This window comes from Notamacropus eugenii, chromosome 5 (assembly GCF_028372415.1).
Source record: "Notamacropus eugenii isolate mMacEug1 chromosome 5, mMacEug1.pri_v2, whole genome shotgun sequence".
NCBI lineage: Eukaryota > Metazoa > Chordata > Mammalia > Diprotodontia > Macropodidae > Notamacropus > Notamacropus eugenii.
The window spans coordinates 352,874,375-352,889,871 of record NC_092876.1 but is presented as its reverse complement, the minus strand read 5'-3'; the positions used below and the strand labels follow the sequence as shown (position 1 = coordinate 352,889,871).

Genomic DNA, 15,497 nt, shown 5'->3' with positions numbered 1-15,497 from the left:
GGCCTCCATGCAAGGGGGACAATTTCCCATACGTATAAACGAAACTATCCTTAAATCATAGCAACGTCCCTTTTTCCTTCTGCTTAATGCCACAAATGAAAGGGGAAAATGAAACAAGGGAGAGTTCACTCCACCCTCCCCCAAGGGGTGAAAAATAACACAACACCCTAGCATGTTAAACGACTTGGTTATTTTGACTCGCGAAGATGGCCTTCATAAGAACAGTATTCTTTTCATAGCTTACTTTATACCACAGAGGGCTTTAAGGTTTACAAAGTGCTTTCCTCACAATACTGTGAAGTCCTATTCATTCACTCTAGAATTCCTTTTTCTGCTTGGCTGGGCAATCAGGTATTCAGAGCATACACAAATGCTTAGAACACAGAGACAAGAAAAGTTGGCAGAGAGAAAGTCCAAGTGAAGAATTAATCCCACTCCTCACTCTTCCCAACCCCACACACTACACTCACCTAGTCCTCCTGACTCCTGTAAGCATCTTGTTAGTGATGTCAAGGATGACATCCATCAGAGGCAGCCTGAAACCTACCTATGCAGGTTCATCCTGAGCATGAGTTTTAAGGATCTGCCATTGCCCTGGCGATCACAAAAGTAGTCTCAGCTGGGCGAATAAAATCTTCATCTTCACATTTGATTGTTTGGTTGTGTTTTTTTTTCTCTTAAAAAAAATCAAAACAAAACAAAACACAAAAATCTTTTATTTCCTGCTTGCCTCAGAGACACACCAAGAATAGAATCCTTGACATATCAAATTCTGGAACCTCACCACTCACCAGGACTGTGGTTCCTGATCCAAGGGGTGACGACTGAGAATCAGATCACAGTCTCCTGAGAGTGTAGAGGCCTGGCTGGCTGTTAAACTCCCTGCTCTGATTAGTTTGTAGAGTTCACAGTGTTCCAGAGTGCTGAGGCACAGAAATTAGGGAGGGGAGGTGGAAGGAAAATCACTGGAGCCTCTTACGATCTAACTTCCACTAACCGAGAGGAAATGTCTTATAAATAAACAACAGCAAAAGAAACAAAAAATCCATCCCGTCCTGCCAGAGGAATGTACATTATTGTCTCCTGACGGAAAACTTTATACCACACCAGAATGCAGCCATGTCTCCTGAAACTACCTCCTCAGAAAAGAAAGAAGAAAAGGAGAAGAAAAAAAAAATCAAGAGAATCTTAGTCCCTCCTCACCCCACCCTCAAATTTTGTTGGGAAATTCATCTGAGTTCCCAGTAGACAAACTAAACTGAACAATTTCAACAATGTCACTGTTCTAGGATTTCTTGCGGCGGCAGCTTATTAACAAAATTTAATTTCTGCCTGGATCATTGCTGTACAATTCAGACATTTTCAGAAAGGAAGTTTGAGGAATGGGAGGGGGGAGGGAGAGAGGAAGGAAAGGAGAGAAAGAAGGGAGGACAAAGGAAAACTCCAGATGAATTGGAACGCCGTAGCACCAATATGATAAAGCTAGCCTCCTACACCCGGCCCGCCACTGCTGATGAAGGACTCAGTGGTACTCTGTACATGGTGTTGAGTCTACTTACCCTTTCTGCTCAGAAGGCTGGGGTCCCTACATTTACAGCTCATGCTGGACTGTACCGTAAGCAACAAGTGAAATGAGTTTGGTGATCTCATTCCAGTCTTTCGACTCTTGTCCACATCATTACACTACTGCACAGTTTGGCACAGTTCAGTATGAGTCAGCAGTCTCTGTACATGAAGGCCAAGGACTGGAATAGCAGGGGTGTTTTAGGTCAGAAAAGAAGTGAATCAGAAAAAAAAAAAAAAACCAGCCTGGATGGAAGGGCCTGGCTGTGGAACAGTGGGGGATATCACAGGTCAAGATGATGTCACCTCATCCACTCTCACGTGAGATGTGTAGGAACTGTAGGAAAAAATGAAAGATACTTCCTAACTGATATGATGGGAGTAAGTGGGGAGCACCTCTGTCAGAGAAAAAGAGGGCCCGGAGAGAACTTTGTGAAAGGTTCAGACCTAGAGTGTTGTTTTTTTTTAAACAGGCATATGTTTACTTTTATGATTTTCTTCAAAGAGTTCTTCAAGTTGAAGTAAGGATCAATATTTATTCATTCATTCTTCTGGTATATTTGCATTGTTAACTCTCCCCTGCCCCCCAATTGGATAAGAATATATCCCTCTGCTATCTCAATGTACAAAAAATATTTTTTGAAAAAAATCCACAGAGCCCCATGGTGAACAAAATTGTTTCAGAGCAGTTGATAAGATGCAACCTCTTTTAAAAAATTAAGTAGAAGTGAAAAAAACAGGCATGTTACAGTGGAAGATTGGTAAAAATTTGGAATTTTATTATGTTAAAGCAACTTATACCCCATCCCCCCGAATCTCCCATACTTTAAAAGAAAAAAGGGATTTGAAGAGCTCCTCTAAAGGTAACATGATTAAAGTGACATCAGTTAAGCAACTCATGATGGCTTTCATTAAAGGGGAAAACTTGGTCCAATTGATCATATCAACCTAATTGATTAATTGTGGGTCTGATCATCTGGCTGATGAATGCTGACACCAAACAGTTATTATTATGCAATTCAAATCTGGATACACTCTCCATGATGCCTCCTGCCACAGTGGTCATTCTTAACTTGAGGTTAGTTTAGTCAGTCTGCTTGGCTTACTCTCTTTGTAGAACAGTGGTAGAGGAAAAGTTAGGGCAGGATATTTTTATTATCTTTGGTCAGTTATTATATTCTCTTATTTCAGGTTGGCCCTTATTTCCAGCTCTATGCTGACCCTCTCCTGAGCCTTTTCCTAGATATGATCATTTTTCATGCAAACCATTCCATTTGCAATTTTCATCATATTTTCAGATTTTTCATTTCTAGCTGCTCTTTTTAGGAAAAAACAACAGCAGTTGTTTCTCCTTAGATGTTTTTCACCATTACTTCACTGGGGATGATATTAGCAGATCTTTTTGTAAAGGTTCCTTTATGTTCATGGCATACTTTAGATTATTCTGTGCTTCCATGTAGGAGGAAACTAATTTCACCTACTGATCAATTTTCCATCCCACAGACTGAAGACCATATCTTATAAGGCCACATGTCATAAGCCCTGCACAGGTTTGAGTAGGGTTAGACAATTCAAATTCTTGCTTTGATAAAAGAAACCAACAGAAGAACATTCCATGGAAGACTTTTAAGAGGGTAGCGTAGTTTCCTGAGGTGACAGAAAGGAAAATCAGGCTTATTTAAGTGATAAGAACGACCACAGCACTCATACCAACAAGCCAATGAATGAAACCAATCACTTGCACATTGACAATCAAATTATCCAAACACTTCACATATACTCTAGAAAAATGAAGGAAAAACTCTTAGATCACATATTGATTATTTGATTAATGAAGGAGTAGGGAAGAGAGGCTATATCTATGGAGCACAGAGTGCTCTGTCATCTCAGAACCAGGAAGAAGTAAGTTTAAGTCCTGCTCTGACAACATACAACCTGTGTGACCCTGGACTTAACCAATCAGTGATTTAGGTAGGTCTCTAAGATTATAAATTGAAGAGAAGGTGCCAACCTACATGGTACAAGAGGTTTCTTCAGTCAGGGAGGTCTTCTGTCAATGAAATCACAAGTCCATTCTCTACTCATATTCCCTTTAGGGGAAGTAAAAGAAAAGCAAAAAAAAAAAATATCCTCATACAATGAGCATTAGATAGCTGAATTCTCTTCTCTCTCCCACCACAACCCTTTAACCACACAGCTCTATGCTAATACCTTTGCCTTTAATTTCCACTGGCTAAGTTTCTCTAACAATGAATTTTGTGTCTGTCAGTGACTTGAAAATGATCCTCTCTCTCTCTCTCTCTCTCTCTCTCTCTCTCTCTCTCTCCCCCTCTTTCTCCCTCTTCTCTCTCTTCATCTCCCTTCCTATGTATTTTGAGTCACATACACTAATAACACCTAGACAGACCCTTCAAATTTAAGAGTTTAACCATAATAGCTTTCTAATATAGGGTATTTAATGTTGCTCCCCCACCAAGGAAGACCATAATACAAAAGTGGAGTAAAGGGGCCAATTCACAAATGAGAGAATACCTTTCAGAATAAGCGCCTCCAGATTTTCCAATTTAGATAGTTCTAAAAAAGGCTACCATCTCCCAGCTCCTTTTTCCAATCGATTCTGGTCATCATCACAGACACTCATGACTACAGATGTGAGGACGGGCATTGGCACTGATGCAATTTTTGTTTCACCTCCATCATCAATCGCCAAGTGGGCTTTAGAATTTCACAGTAATAAGAGCCAGGAGGACAATCTGTCATTTATTTCCCTCCAAACTTTTTGAAATCTCCCATTTGCGCCCTGTTTCCCAGTTTTAATTTGGTAACTGCCATTTTTCAGCATTTCTTTTCACAGGTTACTAATAACTTCTGATATAGGACCCATTTCTCTTCTCTTTTTTCACTGCTGAAGCTTTAATATTTCATCTGCCTTCTAAACAGCAGCCTGCTTTGGAGAAAAGAAGGTTGTTGGTTTTTCAGCAGGTTGTTGACATAATGGCTCTGGTAATTTGTTCTTCAGCATTCAGCTAGTTTGCTCATATTTAATTAAGGGAAAGTCATCAATTGGCAGCAATTTTCTTTCATATACTATATGTACTGGGGAGATATATCCTTAGATATCTCCTTAGAGATTGCTTCTTCAGATCTTATTTTGGGGAGGAGAAACACCAACCTATAAATATGCTATGTTAGGCAGCTATGTGGCACAGTGAATAGTGCCCCAGGTCTGGAGTTCAAATTCAGCCTCAGATACTTATTAGCTCTGTGACTCTGGGAAAATCTGGGGATAATAACAGTCCCTATCTCCCAGGGTTGTTGTGAAGATCAAATGAGATAGTATTTGTAAAGGGCTTATAAGCACAGTGCCTGAACACAGTAAATACTCTATACATTTTAGTTATCATTATTGGCCAGTTATTATGTTCCAGTCTCAAAGATAACTGGTCATGTTTAAGCTGCAGTGTTTCCATACCTCTCAGAAGATAAAATTTTTCACTACAACTGCTATAGTATATTATTACATAAGAATATACTTTCAAGTCCAAAAAATTATTGGAAGGTGGGATATAGCTGGCATCTTCTCACAGAACATGTTTCAAATGGAATTTAAAGAACTTTGATCTTTAAAGGTTCACAGAAGTAAAACATGAAAATCCCACTAGTATTTCCTCAATTCAGGTCCTTACAGTACAATTGTCATTTCTCAGAAAGACTTGAGCATTTTATTAGCAAGGCCTCTATTTGGGGAAATAATGTCAGTGTTAATCCAAGTCACATAGAAATAAGTCACCACTCCCTCTGTCCACATTTTCCAAGGAATTCAGATTGGTTTAGCACCCTTTCATGGGACTATTTGGTTATTCACAGATCCAGAAGAACAATGCACTTTGGTGAACTCCATTCAGGGTGGGTAGTTCAGTGTTACTCATTTTTACTGCCTTGCCTATGTAGGCAAACAGATTTGCCTAGAACTGAGCAGAAGTTCACTAAAACAAAACAAAAAAACACCCCAAGGCCACTTGTATTTACGCAGTGCTGTGCCCTCTAAGACTACAAGAACAACCACAATAACAAAATACTGTCTATATTTGTTCATTCAGCCATTCACATTTTAGAAAGTAAAAATGGATATAGAAAAATGCTATACAATGATTGAGAGTTATGTGATAGATAATATTTCACATATGAGAAGCATCCACCCTGGTATAATGGAAAGAATGCTTAGACTGGGGAGTTAAAAAACCCCCAGGATGCAGTCACCTAGTTCTATCACTTCCAGGCTGTGATCAAGCCACTATGAGATCTCTGAACCTCAGTTGCCTCATTTATAAAATGCAAGGCAGTGCTATAGAATGGAAAGAACACTGAACTGGATTTCAGGAGACTTGGGTTCTGGTACCAGTTTCACCACTAATGTACTAGGTAACTCTGAGGAAGGTGCTTTCCCTTTCTCAGTTTCTAGTGCCTAATACATAAAATAAGGAGATTAGACTAGATGATCTCTAAAATCCCTCTCAGCTCTAACATTCATTTTCTATATATCTATGTCACAGAGCTGCAGTGAGGATAAAATGAGATAATGGATACGACAGTGTTTTGTAACTCTAAATTATTAATATAATTATTTCTTTCCTTAAGAAAAAGGCAAGACAAAAGACTCAAAGCTATAAACAGATAAATAAGGATGGAGGGAGTGGAGCTTGACTCAGTTATCAATATTTCCCTTCTCACTGTCTCTGAAAATCAATATTTGTCCCTCTGTAATTACTTACTTTCTTAGTTCCTTATCTGAAAGATTTTATTTCACACAAGTAAATATGTATAACAGATGTTCTGTACTATGTCTGGTTTATCATTTCCATCTCATGAAAATTTACATATCTTTAATAGGACTAATGTGATTTCATTTTAATTTTCTTTCTCCCATGTTACATGTCAAGGCAACATTCTAAAAAATGCAGATGAATCAACTTGCTCTACTCTGGAAGGTACATACTTATCACTGCTATCACATGTATCACTTAGAAACATGACCCCAATTCCAAGAACCTCAAAAGTACCCCTAGATCTTCAAAAGACCTCCTCCATATGGGCAATGCAAGTATTTAAATTCACCCTAGAGCAACAGTTCTTTAACTTTTTGGTCTCAGGATCACTTTACACTCTTAAGAATTATTGAGAACTCCCCAAAGAACTCTTATTTATGTGAATCATCTGTAGTAGAAATGAAAACATCTTAATATTATTATAACAATAATTTTGACCTTGGGTACCCCCGGGAGTCTCTGGACCACATTTTGAGAACCATTACACTAAAGCATAAATGACTGGGGTCAAATCCTTTCCTGAAAAACAGCTTTTGATCAGGGAGAAGAGGGAAAGAACACTGAGGGCAGTTTAAGGACACTGAAGTAGCGAAGAAGGCACATGAGAAGAATGGGTTAAAGATAGCAGCTAGGTGGCACAGTAGATAAACTAGCACCAGACCTAGAGAGCCAGGAAGACCTGAGTTCAAATGTAGTCTCACACACTTCTGAACTGTGTGAACCTGGGAAAGTCACTTAACCCTGCGTGCCTTAGTTGCCTCATCTGTAAAATGAACTGGAGAAGGAAATGGCAAAACCACTCTACCATCTTTGCCAAGAAAACTCCAAATGGGGTCACAAAGAGTCAGACATGACTGAAATGACTGAACAACAACAGAAAGTATAAAGGCAGCAAAAAGAAACTTGGCCCACTTCAAAAGTCTGCTGGAGGCAAATTATGGTAGGCACCATCCAGGTTTATCACTTTGAAAACAAACTCCAAATTAGTGGTTGTAACGAAAAAGACAAGCTCCCCCTCTCCCACCCCCCCATTTGATGCAGGTCACATTGTAGTCATTTACTACAGCTGCAGGTTGTCTTTGAAAGTCTTCTTTATGAGTGTTATCTCTGACGTAGCTAAGAGAATGAGGGGACCCCCTATGCTAAGCCTAAACACAAAATGAGAGGATTGCATTTGTGTCGGTGAGCAACTGTGAAATGGACTAGCAGATCCATTCTATTTGACTGTGCCCTTGGATTCGGTTGGCTTTTCTCCTGTGGCCCACTATGCTTACCCTGTCGCTTGTTCTTACTAGCGCATGCCTTTTTAATCAGCCTTCCTGGGGTCTGTATTTGATTACGGCATTTGTGTTCTATTTTGATTCTATTGTACTGTGCCCTGTGGTGTTAGCAGGAAAGGTGTTATTTATAAAATGAAATTCTATTGTATTGCCACTTGGATTCAAAGAGGACATATAATATTAATATGTAATTTATTTAATAATATCTTGAATGTATTAAATCAATTTCTCGATAAGAATACAGACAAGAGGGAGGGCAGGTGGTTCAGCCATCAGGTAGTAGGACTTAAGGAATCACCTGGGCCACCTTTTAGCATAGCTCCATTAGTTAAAGCTGGCGCACATCCCATCCCCCTCAGCATCAGGGATACATTTTAGATGGAGACTGTCTTTCTTTAGCCAGATCAGAGCAGTGTGCACCTGTTTAAACATTCAAACATGCAGGTCCCACATTTTTCACTGGATTCTGATGGAATGCTTTTAACTTAGGATCATGGCACTATTGAAACCAGACATGGTCATGGCAGTGTCACCATCTTCATTTTATCTTTTCTTCCTTCAACCCCCTGTGACACTTCCTTTGTCCCTCTCATATTTATCCCATAGTGCCCTGTACTGTAGTTATCTGTGTACATGTCATCTCCCCACCTAGATTATAAGCTTCTTTAGGAAAGAGATCATGCCCTATTCAACCAGTATCCTATGGAACCTGAAAAACAAAGCCTTAAATAAAGTTAATGCTCACTGAATGAAAAAAAAGTTATAGAGAAGAAGATGTAGAGAATGGGAACGGGACAGGGGAGAAGGGGAAGAAAGGGGAAAAGAGGGCACAAATTTAGAGAAGAGCTCTTTCACAATTGTCACAAGTACTGTAAATTTTCTTTCTATAGTTCTGTCTACCTATTAAAAGTGGGCTGGGCGAATTCCAGTAACCAGGACACTAAGCTGAAATTCTAAGGTGAAAAACAAGGAAGGTTATTAGGATGGGATGTGAATGAAAATACATCACAGGCAATATGCATAGCCTAATTGCTTCTGGGACAGCTTAATGCTGCCTCTACCTCTTTTTCACCCTTGTTCTCAATTTTACTCAAACCAATGACCTTGTGCTACTATTCGTCTCCCCCACATCCCTTTACTGTCACTTCATATTCGATTTACGTTTTCCTTTGCTCACTTTGCCTCCTAATTAATACATCTTAAACCATCTACTCTTAAAATGGAATTTGGGTAAGAGATAAGGCAGGACCAAGCGCAGAACATGTATCTTGGAGGTAAAGCCTCTGTAGCTTGCCAAAAGAAGGTGCTACAAAGAATAGGAATAGCAGGTTCAGCTTCTCAGAGTCAGAGTTCCTAGGTCCTATTCTTGACTCACTTACTGACTCATTATATAATTTGGGAAGATCACATAATCTCTGTGCACCTTAGCTTGAGAACAACAACATTTGTCCTCTCTCCATGCAGTGATGAATGAGATGGCAATTGCTTAGAGGTTTTAAAATACTAGGAATGAAAGTCATGCACTTTAATTAAATAGCACCATGAAAGCCATGGCCTGGGTAGCCTTCATTGTTCTTAATGCCCAGAAATGAACTGTGGAGACAGCACTAGAGACCTGGAGTCAGGGAGACCCGAGTTTAAATCTAGACTCAGACTAACTGTGTGATCTTGGGCAAGTCACTTAATCACAATCTGCCTCAGTTTCCTCATCTATAAAACAAGGATAATAGCATTTCTTCTCAGGTTGAAGATAAAACAAGGAAAGTATTTGTAAAAGGAATTGAAAGCTGTAAAATGTTATGTAAATGCTAGTTGTCACTATTATTATTGCCATTCACCCTCAGGCATATCAATTAATCAGGATGTGAACCAGATTTGAACAAGGCCCAACTACCTTCATTGAATCAAGCAATCATTAAAGGCATTTTGATTCATTCAGATTGGTTGACGGATTTGGTCACATACTGTGGGGCTTGCATAAAACCAGTAAGATTGTTCAAAACAGAGGATTTAAGTTTCTGGCAGCTTACTCGTGAAAGCCTAAAACCAACTCCCTGAGAAGGACTGACTTGGGAAGTGGGGGAGGGAGGGAGTTGGGTGAGGACTGGAAGGGTGGGAGGAAGTAAGCTGGGTCTCATCACACTTCTGAACAGAGAAGAACCTCATGACTCATTAGGAGTTTAGGGGATTTTGGACTTCTCATTGATGTCCTAGTTCAAGGGTGTAGAACTGAATCCAAAAGGTCATACTTAAGGATCTAGAAGGCTACATGTGGCCTCAAGGTCACAGGTTCTCGAACCTTGCTACTCCTTGAAACATCCCTGGAATGGCTGATACAATGTCTACACAAGGATCAGAAAAGAAAAGATTTGCACTGAGGAAAAGTAGCATCATGACTCTATAAGGAGCCCAGAAGAAAATCTACATCATGTTTAAGGGGAATTTCATAAGTGTCCTACAAAGGAGAGAAAAGAACTACCAGTAAAAAACAAATAAGAATGCTGTTAATTTAGGGTTTTTATCCCTTGATGATATTCAGACAACTTTCCATTTTCATTCTTAACAGAACTGTTTTCCTTTGTGTCTTTAGAATTTCATCTTGACAGCTTGCAGAATGTTAGGTCATGGGATCCTTTGTATTTCTTCTCTGAACCCCTTGAAATCTACCTTCCCCAGCCTTTCTTCTAATTCTCTATTAAAAGTCTAAAGATGATAGGATCCATTGCCCCAACCTTCCCATTGTTTCCACCCCATAAGCCTGTTCTTCTTCTTGGTAAAGACTTCTACGGGAAGTTTTCTCCATCCCCTCTTTATTCCAACATCTTTCTTCTGTTAATTATTTTCTACTTATCCCTGTGTATAGGTTGCTTGTACATATATCTGCTTGTGTTTCCCCCGTTGTACTGTGAATCTTCCTTTACAGTCCTAGCTCTCAGCTCCTTGTGTCTAGGAGGCATATCTAAATGCTCGACTGGCCCACTTTCTCTTGGACTCTGTATGTACTGGTAGAAAAGTGTCCCAGATGTTTTGGGAAATGTTTTGTACCCACTCTTCTTACCATGCCACTTTTGTAAATACCCCTTTCTAAATGTTAATTAAGCCTGGCTGAATAATTAATATCAAATGATAGTTATGTAGTTATGTAAAATACTTAAGGCAAAAACCAAATCCCATAGACTTCTTCAGTTCAGATAACTTACAGCCACATTCATCATGGGCTTCCTCTGTTGCTTCACTGTAGCACACAGTTGACCTTGGGTTCTTGAAGGCTATGCTAGCTAAACATAGGCTCTGGCAACGTGGAAAGGCTTTGTATACAGATCTGGCATGTTTTCTGTCTTTAAATAGCTTATTACTAAGTTGGCCACAGGATGATAAAATTTTGTACCATGGCTACTTTCAAAAGCCATTCACTAAGGAATAGAGAGGGTGACATCAGTGTTGATGGAGGGACTCTTAACCAAGAAATTAAAAGATCTTTGAAGTATTCAAGTATAACTTAGAGTACCCTAAGTCAAAGTAGAGATGCTAGAGCCTTTAAAAAAGAAAAAAAGAGATGAAATTGAATTCTCATTACATTGGGCCACTGGTAAACTACAAAGCAGGTATGTTAGATGTCATCATGTTGTTTTGCTACTACATCTTAAATATTACTGTACTTATCAGTCAGTACAAGGTGTATACTTGAAACTAAAATGAAGGCCCCAGGGAAAAATTATAATGTAAGAAACGCAAAATGAAGAGGGATTCGTATTTCTGAATTTAATGCATCAAACCCATGATTTCATCTTCTTATTACTACCACCACATGGTGTCAAGAGTTTAAATTTTGAGTTCCCAAGAGGGAAAAATTGAGGACCGGCTGTTACCTTTAAGGTACATGGATCTGTAGTAGGAGAAGAGAATCTCATTTCATGGGGTCTACATAAATACTAACTATGCACATAAATACTAACTCTTTGACAACTGGTTGTCCATTCCCCAAATAACAAATATGTCAAACTGCTTTTTTCTAACTGACTTAAAGGCTTAAAAATATAACTAAAGTAATTTTCTTTCTCATACTCTAAGAAAAATTGCTTTTGTAATGGACATTCTATGTTAAAAATTCCAATTCGTTGTTTCTTCTCCTCTCATGCTCCTCTAAAACCCTTTGAAATCTGGCTTCCAACCACACCATTCAACTGAAGCTGCTTTCTCCAAAATTACCAGTGATCTTTTAATTGTTAAATCAGACAGCAACCCTCAACCTTCTTGACCCCTCTGCAGCATTTAATACCAATGACCACTGTAGTCTGCTGGATACTCTCTCCTGCCTCAGTTTTCATGACTCTTATCTGTCTTGATTTTTTCTTTCTTCTCGTCTGACTATTCCTTCTCAATTTTCTTTCATCCATGTCATGCCCTCTAAATGTAGGCGTCACCCAAAGTTCTATCTCGGGTTCTCTTTGTTTGCCTTTTTTCTCTACACTCCCTCACTTGGTGACCGCATCACCTCCCATGGGTTCAATTATCATCTCTATGTAGATAATTCTCAAACCAATTGACTGAGCCCTTGTCTCTTTCTTGGGGCAGCTAGGTAGTACAGTGGATAGAGTGATGGCCCTGGAGTCATGAGAATTCCAGTTCAAATGCAGTCTCAGACGCTATCTGAGTGACCTTGGGCAAGTCACTTAACTCTGTTTGCCTCAGTTTCTTCATCTGTAAAATGAGCTGGAGGAGAAAATGGCAAACTACTCCAGTATCTTTGCTTGAAAAACCCCAAACAGCATCACTAAATGTTGGACATAACTGAAACAAGTGAAGAACAATAAAAGAAAGTAATAGAAAAAATGTTAATATAGACTAAAAATAAAAGTCTTGCATATAAAAAAACTGGATGTTAAACATTTACCAGTATACCACTGGACCCCAGAGTTTACCTGATCTAGGGGTTGGCAAATTACATCCTGAGAGACATACTCCTCCATGCCTGTTTTTGTACCACCCATGAGCTAAGAATGGTTTTTACATATTTAACTTTATTTAAACGTAAAATTAATTCAAAGCTGGGGCCATACAAAAACAGGCCAACCACTTCACAGGTGAGGGAAAGACAGAAAGTGATTGGTCAGATCTACCAATTAATGCTTTGAGGTCCATATATAGGGATTAGGAACTCCTGTGAAAGAGTAAGGAGACAGTGTGCTATAGTGAGTGTTAAGGGTGCTATAATTAGAGTTAGATACCCTAAGTGTGGAATCTACCTTGGGCAGATCATTTCACCCTTCTACACCCCAGTTTCCTCACCTGCAAAATGAGATCCTCTGAGTCCCTTTGAGCTACAAATCTATGTAAGATCTAAGGAAAATATAGTCCATATTATAAAAATTGTTCAGTGCAAATTTGACTCATTCACAGGTCAGGGACTTGTGGTGGCAAAGTAAAAAAAACAAAAAAATCTAAGCAAAAAAATCAAAGTTAAAAAAATCAATTAATTATAAACATTTAGTAAGTGTCAACTATGTGCCAGGCACTGTGCTAAGGACTGGATACAAAACGAGGCAAAAAACAGTCCTTGCTCTCTAGGAGAATACAATCAAATAGGGGAAACAACATGGAAACATATACAAAAATATGCAAATGTATACAAAGCAAGCTATATGAAGGATAAATAGGAAATAATTTAGTAAGGCATTAGAATTAAGAGGATTTGGGAAAGGCTTCTTGTAGAAAATAGGATTTTAGTTGGGACTTGCAGGACACCAGGGAAGTCAGTAGAAGAGGGAGAGTATTCCAGATATGGGAGATAGCCAGAGCATACGTCAATTACACAAGACTCCAAAGGTAGGAGGCTAGATTAGTTATGAAGGGACAAAAGGCAGTTACAAACAGGTAACCAAAGGGAAGAGGGGACAAATACAAGAAGGAAGTCTGAAGGGGTCACTTGACTATTCTTCTAATACATCCTGTATTAAAAATCTTCTTCTAATCACTGATCAATATTGCAGCTAGTTAAGTGGGCACCTTTAAATCAAGATAGCCCTCAAGAATGGGCTACAAGCCATTTGGATGACAGAATGCCTCAGGGTAGCATTTAATCTAAGGTCATAATATTTACACATTAAGAAATTTAGATTCATTAGGTATTTTCCATACATAACGAATTTACCATTTAGATGCATGTAGCAAGGTAGAGATTTACATGTGAATAATAGTAACAGATTACATTTTTATGGCATTTTAAAGTTAAAGGATGTGGGTTTGAATTTTGACTTTGCCATTTACTTGACCAAAGGCAGGGCTGTGCTGGTAAATGTTTAACAACTGGTTTTCTAGGGGATGCCCTCCCTCCCAAGTAGGCACAATACATTTGAAATCTGCATTATTAACATTTTCTTTATCATTTTCTTAAATCTAGACAATAAATAACACAACAAATCAAGCCCTGATTTGTAGCTGTTGTGGATTTCCAAGGTATAAATGCTCCTACTGAAAACTAATGTATTCATATAAAAAAATTAATCATGGGGCTGGAGCTGGCTCCAGCACAGACCTGAAAGGGACTCCCTTTCTCTGGGATTGTTTTTTAATCTTTAAAGTGAGAGAATTGGAGTAACACTCTCTGAGGTCCCTTCCAACTCCAAATATATGATCCTATGATTCAAAAGGGGTGGTGAAAGTGAAATTTGAGTTTTAAGTAGGAAGCCATATAAGCAGAAAGCATTATAACTTGTTCTTCAGTTTCTATTCACAATAACAACAAACTTTAAATTGCTTTCCAAAACACAAAGAAAGAAAATCCTTTCAGTGAGAGGCAGCACATTAGATGGAAGTCTCACAAAGATTAATGTTTTAAGCAGGAAAATGCTATTAGCAATGTTTCTGTTAAATCCTCAGAAGTATGAAGAAGACATGCTAGGTAGTTCCAGCTCCTTTAAAAATACAAAGTGAGGAAACAGTACTTGTCAAATGCCAGGGGGAACAAGACATTTTCTCTGTCCCTTAGGTGGTAGCATGACTGTGACTCACCCAAAGGCCCCAGACTCCTTCTTGTGCTAATTAGCTTCCCAAATCTTTCACGAGAGGTTTGAACCCAAGAGTGAAGAAGTTATTACAACATTTGCTTTTGGAGAAAAGACTCCATCAGCTGGGACAAAAGCTTTTTTTTTTTTTCAACTTTGCCCAACATTACTAGTAATATTGAGCTGTTAAGGAGAGAAGAAAGTAGTGGTTGATGGGGTCATTTTAGGATAGTGACCTTAAATATAAGGTGTAATTTAATCAGTAGCCAGAGTAATCATGGCAGGAGGTAGGGAAAAATGGCTCAAAATTGCCTAGGGTTAGTTAGGACCTTGGTGGGCAGCTTTCTGCAGCATTGAACACTGGGTAGGGATCTGTCTGGGACTTGACAAACAAAGGGCTGCATTATGTAACCCATCGTGTATCCTTTATGAACAGCTCCACAACAGTTTCATTAGTTTTTTGTTTGTTCTGTGTTCCCTTCTCCTTCTTACAGTCATTTCACCACTTCCAGGCTCTCACAGGGTCCAGAAAGGAATCTTTCTACCTCAAACATAACTTTAAAATTATGTCTCTCTACGTGAGTGTGAGAGTGGGGGTGGGGAAGAATGTTATTAGTCAGAAGCAGGCGGGGAAATCAGATGGACATATTCCCAGTTGGGTCAGGAACCAAAGGACTCATTTGTGCTCATACTAACTTTATGCTCACTTGAAAACTCTGCCCTGCCTGAGTGAAGAGAATCCATAAAAGATCTGCTTTTTAACTCTTTCTCCACTTGCATCTAGTGCCTTTGGATCTCACAGGACAATGTTTCCTCAGACAGCT

General features: G+C 39.0%; 1 protein-coding gene across 46 annotated transcripts in view; it reads right to left on the bottom strand.

Moving 5' to 3' along the window:
* Window positions 1–15,497, bottom strand: part of ZBTB20 (zinc finger and BTB domain containing 20) — a 1,002,935-nt gene that overhangs the window by 378,255 nt on the left and 609,183 nt on the right. For 3 of the 46 annotated variants that reach the window (XM_072616760.1, XM_072616761.1, XM_072616757.1), the window contains exon 1: window positions 1,560–15,497. This exon is cut by the window's right edge and continues 18,978 nt beyond it. The exons of the other annotated variants lie outside the window; for them this stretch is intronic. The gene's annotated coding sequence lies outside the window, so the exon portion shown is untranslated. The remainder of the gene's footprint in view (window positions 1–1,559) is intronic. 46 annotated transcript variants of the gene reach the window in all.